The 7,055-nt window shown below is 35.7% G+C and overlaps 1 non-coding gene across 1 annotated transcript; it reads right to left on the bottom strand.

Annotated features, from left to right (window-relative positions):
* Window positions 1–2,773: 2,773 nt before the first annotated feature.
* Window positions 2,774–2,889, bottom strand: LOC113626152 (U5 spliceosomal RNA). Its single transcript, XR_003435060.1, has one exon. It is a non-coding gene; the product is annotated as a U5 spliceosomal RNA (small nuclear RNA).
* Between the last annotated feature and the right edge of the window lie 4,166 nt (window positions 2,890–7,055).

Below are 7,055 nucleotides of genomic sequence, written 5' to 3'. Positions count from 1 at the left end.
TCAAAATATAAACCAGTTACCAAACACTGCTACCACCCTAGTTTAAGCCATCCTCATCTTGTATAGAGTACTGAAGTCTTCTGTTTCCTTACTTGTATTCTTATTCCCCTACAGTCTGTTCCTGAAATACCATAAATATTTTTAAATACCTACAGTATTTTAAAAATATACACATAAGATTATATCATTTCCCTGTTTAAACCTCCCAAAGACTTCCTCCCTACACAATTAGATTAAAATCTGAAATGCTTGCCATACTCCTTGAAGCCCTAGATCATCTTGCCCCACACCCTCTTTAAATTTTTCTCCCATAACTCTCTCCTAATTTACTCTGCTTCTCCCCTACTGGTATTAATACTGCTCTTTAACCACATAAAGTTGTTCACTTCTTCAGGGCCTATCTATCGTCTCTTCCTTCTGTCTGGAAAGACTTTCCTTCCTATCATCTCTTTGTTTGCTCCATTGCTTCATACAGATCTTTACTCAGTTATCTTCTTTCTCAAGGATTCTTTCACTCTATTAAAAGCCATCATTATCTTTCATCACTCTGTACCTCTCTCTATGCTTTTTGTTTTAAATATCAAACTCATTGTAACCTGCCATTTTTATATGTATTTGTTTGTTTGTTCATTATTTGTCTTTTAATAAAATATACTTTCTATTTGGAATTTTATGGATTTTAGTTCAAAAAAATATCAGCAGTACTAATAAACAATGCCTTGAACATAGCAGGTACCCAATAAATAATTTTGAACAAATATTAAATGAACTTTGGGTAGTAGAGTTTCTTCAATGTGTATCTTGGCATTATCACAAAATCTATGTTCTACAAAGGGCTATGCCTTACTCAATCTGGAATCTTGTTTCATATTTCAGTACGAAAAACTTGCTACCAATTTGAGTTGAGGCAATGTTTATAATTTGAATTATAGTTTGTATTTGGCGTTCAGGAGAAGCCATAAATGATTAATGCTACTAGAATTCTTTTCTATAGCATCTAAGCTTATGTTTGAATAACTTTATTCTTGGGACCCACTGTTTCCCAAGGCAGTCTTAACTATTAGAAAATTATTTTGTGTCTCAGTTATTCATTTATCAAATACATGTTATCTAGGTTCTGGATCCCAATGATTTCAACATATTGGTCTTAGTGTATCTTTAAAATGTCCCTCTATTATAGGTAACCTATTATATTTCTTACTTTGGTTAAGAAAACCTTTTCTTTAAAAAACAATTTTCCATATTTCCTGGAAGGCACGGAATGGTTCGTTAAAGATATTTTAACACAGGACTCTTGACATATTTACTCAGGAACACTTGACATGGCCCCCAAAATAACCAACACCATTAGAGTTCCAGGTGTTTTGTTTTCTTATACCTCTTTCTTTGTAAAAAAGTAATGTGCAGTAATCCTATGCCATCCCTGAGCTTCATACCTTCATCATCCTTATTCTGAAACTATACCTCCTTCCTCATCCCATGCCTAAGGTTCACTGAATTTTCAACATACCCTAGGGATAGAAGTCAGAATGAGATTAAGAGCCAGTGATGTCTGTTGCATATATCATTTGTTTACAAAAGTTAATAGCTTTTAAATTCTGATATGGAAAAATATCCTCTGTGTCAAAACAGCTATAATTTGCCTTGCTTTTCCAAACCATGCTTCTTTATCCCTAGCATTGAACAAAATATGTAATTACCTTAAGATAACGTGAAAGGCCCTTCAGCATCTCACCCCAACCTTCTTTCTTTTTTTATCCCCTACAAGTTTTCATGCCCTCGCTACATATACTCCTCACTTTCATCCCATAAACCTTTGCATGCATCAAGTCTTTGATATCCACCTGCCTCCTGCTTTTGGCTCACGTGGCAATTCTCAGCTCAAAGGGAAGTCCCTCTGGAAAGGCTTCTTCAACTCTAAAATAGTACATTATTCTCTTTCCTGCTCAACCATTACATTTTATATATATCTCCATTATGGCACTCTTCACTTTATGTTGTAATCCTTGATGATATATATTGATTGATATATATATGTATATATATATTCTTGTATGAGGATATGCTAAGGACTACGTCCGTGGTCAGCTAGAGATTTGACAGTGTTGAGAATATGCAGCTGTGAATTACATTGCAAAATGTACTGATCAAAAATTAGGATCCAAGATGGATCTCCAGTTTTGGGGTGGCAGCAAAGGGCAAAGGATGGGTAGATCTACATCCACTGTCTTTTATGAGGCACAACTATGCTGGGCTAACCTTGGCTTACATTACAGCAACAAATAACCACAGGAGCTTCTCCTAGCTGATGGGGATCATGTTTTGATTGTCCTGGCATATGGTATATGTTCAATTGCTGTGTAATAATTGTGTTGGAATTCCTCCTGTTTCTTTGTCACTTAGATAGAGAGGTTTAAAGGAAAGAACAGGGTGTAATATCTTCTGGAGAGTAGATATGTAATTAAGATCTTTTTAATGATGATTTTTCCTTTTAAAAAATATTCATTTATTTAGGCTGCGCTGGGTCTTAGTTTCTTAGTTGTGGCATGTGGACTTCTTAGTTGTCTTAGCTGTGGCATGCAGATGCTTAGTTGCGGTATGTATGCAGGATCCAGTTCGGTTGAACCTGGGCACCCTATTTGTACACAGATTCCCAGAAAATCCTGTTTGCTTTAATATGCACACATACACTAAGTAACTAGCAAAAATGAGCAAGTAGCTTTGCTGTAAGAAGCAAAAAAGCAATAATTCTTTCATTTGGAAAACAGTAAGTAGCCTTGCCAGGGCAAGGCCTCAAAAAATTGGTGTAAAACTCAGAGTTATTCCTCTCCATGGAAATCTTTAGTAAAAGGCAAAAGATTTATTCAATCTGAAGAGAAACCAGAGTGTTGTAATTAAGATTTATTATTTCACTTCATTTTTTTCCCAGTTATTTTATTCCCTCCTTAGAATAAGTGAAAGAATAGACAACTAACAATTGTATAATTGGGTCCTATTGAACCAGTGTCAAATATCAGAATGACCAGTTGTCCACTTGAGTCAAAAAATAATTTTTCATTCGCTCTTTCGTTTATACACTTATTCATTCATACACTGAGCATCTTTACGTTCTGGATTGTATAAGAAGACAAACAAAATCACCTTATGGAGATTTTATTTAAGTAAATCACAAATCTAGAGATGTATAAGCCATAATCATCAATTGACTACTATAAGTAGTCTTAGAAATATTCCAGAATCTTAGAATCCTCATGATTTATGGCAGAGACTGACTACCTCATTAGATAACCCGTTTTACTCTTTTTTCCTGGGCATATATCTGAACTATATTTCCCAGATTCTCTTGTAAGAAGGCATAGCCATAGACTAAGTTCTAGATGATGGAATATGAACAGATGTAATACATGTGTTCACTTATGAACCTGATCCATGAAAACCTCCTACAAGGGATGCTCCATGGTCTTTACTTTTCTGCCAGATTGATGCAGGGAAGCACAGTGGCACTGGAAGCCTCAGTGTTGTAGATGATAGAGCCACTATGTGAAAAGAGCCACTGTGTGAATCGGCCCTTGGAAGAAAGGCATCCACTCTTAGGACGTACTGTTTTCTTCTTCTTAGCATGAGCAAGAAATAAACCACTGAGATTTTGAAGTTTATTTGTTAAAATAATATTGTCTTACTAATAAGCTTTAGTGATTCCTCCTCCATGTGGGATACTATCAAAATCCCCAAACTTAAAATAATATTGAATATTAAAATTCAGAATATAAGCAAAGGGGTGCTGGAAGTACAAAGCATTCCTTTTTGCAGCTAGATTGAATGGAATGGGATAGAAACGGTGATAGCTAATGAGAAGGAGGAAAGTAGGATAAGTCCCTGTGGCCTGCTATAAGGAAGAAGGGAAAACATGAAGATCATGATTTGGGGCCTAAGACAGGGCATTTCTCAATGAAGGAAAATATTATATGGATCTTCCTGCATTTCTGGAATGAAAGCTTTTTGGGAGAAGAGAGTTTCAGAGTAGACTACCACTCATAATACATATCCCAGGGTTTAACATACTGCCTGCTACCAAGTAGACACTCCATAAAAATCTGTTAAGTGAATTTCTAGTACTTAGTCTCTCAGCCTAATCATGGTAATGTCCAGATTGAATATAAACACATCCTAATATGACAGTTGATTAGAGATGGTCATCATAATTGCCTAACAGGTTCTCCTATTTCCAGTGAATGTCCTTAAGCATTTACAATTCTGTCAGTGTGACTAACAAATCATGAAGAATTCCTAAGGGTGACACCATATCCAGCATCTGTTCCTCATCCCAACTGTTGAAGCAATCATTTTAGATTTTTTATATGACTGGAGGACAGAAGAGCAAATTGTCCAGTGAGTTGACAGGGACAGAGGAAGGGGAGAGTGAGCTTAGGAAATCAATCAGGAAAAGAGGACAGCAAAGAACACCCTTTACATATGTAAAGAGATCCCAGCAGAGAACATCAATCTACCTCTACCTCTCCAGTGCTTGCTACTCAGCCGAGCTTCTGTGGAACCAGAGAGCTTGGTGAGATGTCAGTAAGGGTTCTTCAAGAAATAGTCATCTGAAAAAAATACATATTTTTTAAAATCTTCACATATTGTGTGATGCTAGCCCTTGTAATGATGACAGTGAGTGAGAATCCCCATTAGCAATTTCTATAGAGGTTTTTCACTCTTCTATGGCAGTAGTCAGTAGAGCCACGATCATTGGGTTCAGTTCATTCTCAGATGTTGATGTAATACAGATACAATTACAGATGTAATGTAGAGGTAACACTGCATTGCACAGAGGGGAGTGTGTAGGCTGGTGGCCTCAGCTTCTCTCTCATAAATTACCTTCCCTGTCTCCTCTTATACATACAAGTAGATTCTCTCAGTGTAAGTAAGGAATCAGAGGGAAAGGTTCATTCTAAAGATGGAAGTTTTATGTGCTCCTAGTCACCTGCCCTTTTCTACTTTATTGTTGTAAATTTTGCAAGACTTGGATGGGGTAGGTCAGAAGTGAATCATTTTGTGAAGGCTTTATGTTTTGGTGACATTTCTTTACTGGTTATTTACTTTTTTGCGGTACGTGGGCCTCGCACTGTTGTGGCCTCTCCCATTGCAGAGCACAGGCTCTGGACGCGCAGGCTCAGCGGCCATGGCTCACGGGCCCAGCTGCTCCGTGGCATGTGGGATCTTCCCAGACTGGGGCACGAACCCATGTCCCCTGCATCGGCAGGCGGACTCTCAACCACTGTGCCACCAGGAAAGACCTTATTTACATTTTTTTACATATATGTATACTGATTTATTATTATACTAGTCTTTTTTATATTTTATTATTATTTGTATTTCAAAAATGTGCCTAATGATTCAATTTGTGAAAACATGTTGTAATATGGAAGAATGTGGATTCTAGGTCTTGTCCTAGGGGTAGATCTGATAAATTTAATGATGGATAATTGCACAACTGTGTAAATATGTTAAAATCCACCGAATTGTATACTTTTAAAGGATGAAACTTTTGGCATATGAATTATATCTTGATGAAGTTTTTGTCTGAAATATTAATGAAGAATTATAATCTGATTCATTTCTCCACACTAGTGCTACAAGGAACCTGCATACTAATGATGCTGTGTTTACAGTGACAGTTGCTTATGCATGGGCAGTGTATGGACTGAAATGCTAACCCAAACAGTTCTATTTCACTATGCTGTATGTGGGAAGCAACTTAGAAATACATCAATGTCTCCAGAAAAATTGAAACAACACTTCACTACAAGTCGTAGGCATTTGACAAATATAAGTGTTTATTTCTTAAGGTGCTGTTAGAATATCAAAACAAGCATAGTAAAGCTCTTATTTTTTTAAAAAAAATCAAATTCAGTGAAAAGACACAGAACATAAGTTATTTACTAGCAGAACTTATTGCCCAGGAAAAGAGATGCCAAATAGTTGGTGAGAAATGAATAATGTCAGCATATAAACTTATAGTGAATAAAATGCTAGAATGATATAAGTATGAAATTAAAGTTTTCTCTCAGTATGATAGGTCAACATATTGATAACATATTACATGATGCTAATGAAAATTTAGGTAATAAACTGAAAAATACTAGCTGCTCTATCCAGGTTGATAAGCCAACGTATTTCACCAATAAATGCCATGTCATGTGTCACCCAATATATCATTACCATGACTACTTTTTAAAAAGTTATCTTTTAAATCTATTAAGAATATGATATGCCTAGTTATAGATTTTTAAATAAGTTTATACTTAGTGTTCTCTGAATTTCCTGAATATGAAGTATAGTGTTTGTCATTAATTTTGGAAAACTCTCAGCCATTAATATTTCAAATATTTCTTCTGCTCCATTCTCTGTTTTTCTGGTATCCCAATTATATATATGTTACATCTTTATAAAGTTTCCCACAGTTCTTGGGTGTTGTTCTGTTTTTATCTATTTTATTCTTCCTCTTTGCATTTCAGTTTCCAAAGTTTCTGTTGACATTGTCAAGCTCACTGAGTCTCTATCAACTATGTCTAGTTTCTGATGAATCTGTCAAAGGTATTACTCATTTTTATAACAATGATTTTATTTTTCCAGTTTTATTAAGATATAATTGACATACATCCGTGTATAAGTTTACAGTGCACATTATGATGGTTTGACTTACATACAGTCAAAATGAAATGATTACAGTGAAATGATTACTGCAATAAGTTTAGTGAGCATTATCATATCATATAAAGAGTACAAAGAGAAAGCAATAAAGAAAAACATTGTTTTCCTTGTGATGATAAGTCTTAGGATTTACACTCTTAACTTTTATATCGTATGGCCATGTTAAATATAGTCATCACGCTGGGCAATACATCCCTCATACTTATCTTATAACTTGAAGTTTGTACCTTTTTTTTTTTTTTTTTTTTTTGCGGTACATGGGCCTCTCACTGTTGTGGCCTCTCCCGTTGTAGAGCACAAGCTCTGGATGCGCAGGTTCAGCAGCCATGGCTCACGGACCCAGC

Source organism: Aethalodelphis obliquidens, unplaced genomic scaffold (genome assembly GCF_003676395.1).
Source record: "Aethalodelphis obliquidens isolate GAN/ISIS:26980383/991018 unplaced genomic scaffold, ASM367639v1 scaffold17, whole genome shotgun sequence".
Classification (NCBI taxonomy): domain Eukaryota; kingdom Metazoa; phylum Chordata; class Mammalia; order Artiodactyla; family Delphinidae; genus Aethalodelphis; species Aethalodelphis obliquidens.
Note: the sequence above shows the minus strand (reverse complement) of the source record. Positions and strands in the feature narration are given on the sequence as shown.